Source organism: Lathyrus oleraceus, chromosome 7 (genome assembly GCF_024323335.1).
Source record: "Lathyrus oleraceus cultivar Zhongwan6 chromosome 7, CAAS_Psat_ZW6_1.0, whole genome shotgun sequence".
Lineage (NCBI taxonomy): Eukaryota > Viridiplantae > Streptophyta > Magnoliopsida > Fabales > Fabaceae > Lathyrus > Lathyrus oleraceus.
The window spans coordinates 499966833-499969399 of record NC_066585.1 but is presented as its reverse complement, the minus strand read 5'-3'; positions in this window follow the sequence as shown (position 1 = coordinate 499969399).

Genomic DNA, 2567 nt, shown 5'->3' with positions numbered 1-2567 from the left:
CTGTTGAAGATGGGCCGAATTCAAGATAATAGTGCTTCCAACTCATCAGGTCCCAAGAGACCGTTTGCTGGTAACGATCAGCGAAGAAAAGAAGGCGAGGCAAGCGTTGTGTATGCCAGCAGAGGCAGGGGTAGAGGACGCCCTAATTATTATCAAGATCAAGTGGCCGCAGTCACTATTCCAACACCTGTTCCTCAACCGCAATATCATCCGCAACAACAACCCAGGTACAACAATCAACAACAAGGAGGTAATCCGGGTCAGCAGAGACACTATCAACAACGTCCAAGGCAGACGGACCGGGTCATCGAGTCAATCCCAATGCCTTATTCAGTATTACTTCCCAAGCTGATTGACATGAATCTGGTTACGTTGAGAACTCTGGCCCCACCAATCGATCCCAATAATTTGCCTAGAGGTTATGATGTCAACGCCAGATGTGCTTTTCACTCCAACGCACCTGGCCATACTACAGATAATTGCAAGGCTCTCCAGTTAAAGGTACAAGATTTGAGAGATGCCCAGGCTATCAATTTTGCTCTGGTGCCTAATGTTATCCAGAACCCGATGCCGGCTCACGGCGGGCAGAGGATTAATGCTGTTGATAGTGGGGAAACTTTGAATTTGGTTTCTGATGTGACTAAGGTGAAGACTTCGCTATCGGTGGTTAAAGACCGACTTCTGAAAGGACAGATTTTCCCGGGCTGTGGGGAAGAATGCAGAAATTGTCAAGTTGCCGAAAACGGATGTGACAGTTTGAGAAGGGGTATTCAGCAACTGATAGATGAAGGTTGTCTTTAGTTCGATCAGGCCCGTCCAGTGAAGAATGATGTATCGACGGTGACGTTTTATTTCACTCCTGAAGAAATATATGTTCCCGAGAGACTCGCTCCGACAACAATATATTTCCCAGAAAGTACAGAACTAGCAGCGGTGAATATCGAAAGTTCAACACCAGTTGCAATTTACTCTGACAGCCCTCAACCGACTTTGGTTGGTCCGATCACCATCACAATACCAGGACCCGTTCCGTATGAGAAAGACAGTGCTATCCCGTGGCACTATGGGGCTGATATCTACTGCCAGGGGCAGAAATTTAATGAAGAAGACATTGACATTGGTAGCTCCGTTGTAGACAATGTTGGAGGGGTTGGTGGCTTCACTCGCAGTGGACGCCTATTTGCATCATTAACATTACGCGCGAATACTGAAGCGGAGGCAACTGTCAAGGCTAAAGGGAAACAAATGGCCGCCGAAGAGGTTACTACTGAGGAAGATCCTCCTAAGACCGCATTCGAGAAGGAAGTGGATGAGTTTATGAGGATTATCAAGAAAAGTGACTACAAGGTAGTCGACCAGCTAAATTAGACACCCTCAAAGATCTCCATTCTCTCACTATTGCTGTGCTCTGAGGCGCACAGAGCAGCCTTGTTGAAAGTACTGAATATGACCTATGTTCCACCGGAGATAACTTTTAACCAGCTGGAGTCGGTAGTTTCCAATGTAAACGCTAGCCGGGGGCTAGGTTTCACCGATAATGACCTGACATCTGAGGGCAGAAATCAAAACAAAGCCTTGCATATCACAATGGAGTGCAAAAGGGTGATGCTTTCCCATGTCTTGGTTGATACAGACTCTTCTCTGAATGTTCTTCCAAAGAAAGCCTTAACGAAGTTGGATTGCGATGACACCATCCTGAGGCCAAGTAACTTAGTTGTGAGGGCTTTTGATGGCTCTAAGAGAGCTGTCTTTGGCAAAGTTGAGTTGCCAGTTAAGATTGGACCGCAGGTATTCAATAGTACCTTTTATGTGATGGATATCCAGCCTGCCTATAGCTGTCTGCTAGGTCGGTCTTGGATTCATGTTGCCGGTGCTGTTACTTCTACCCTCCACCAGAAGCTCAAATATGAACTAGAAGGTCAGGTCGTCACTGTCTGTGGTGAAGAGGATATTTTTGTTAGCCACCTGTCTACATTTAAGTATGTAGAGATGGACGGAGAGATGCACGAGATGCTGTGTCAGGGCTTCGAAGCCATAAACATCAATGAGGTCGCGCCCGAAGCTGTCTTTTCACCTGAGTTTGAGAAGGTCGGGACTTCTATCTCTTCATACAAGCAAGCTGTCGAAGTGGTTAAAGCTGGTAATGCCCAAGGCTGGGGCAAATTTGTGGAGCCAGTCATCAAAGAAGACAAGTTTGGATTGGGGTATGCTCCGGGGTCTCAGAAGAATGAAGTCGGTACTTTCTCCAACGGGGGTTTGGTTTCTCCCCATACCGTCAATGCTGCAGATGAAGACAAGGCTGACAGTGACTGTGACTTAGATAGCTGGATTCGCCCGTGTGTCCTGGGAGAAAAGCTCGACAATTGGTCGTCTGAAAAAACCGTCCGAGTTACTCTACTGAAAGAGTGATTTTTATTGTTTTCCTTTATTACATGCATAATAAAGTCTTACACTTTGCCCAAGGTGTAACGGCTCATTTGTAGGGCCATCCATTTAGTTACATTTCGCAATTATTTTTATCATCAATAAAGGACGGCTTTTGCAAACAATTTTGTGTTCTCTTTCTT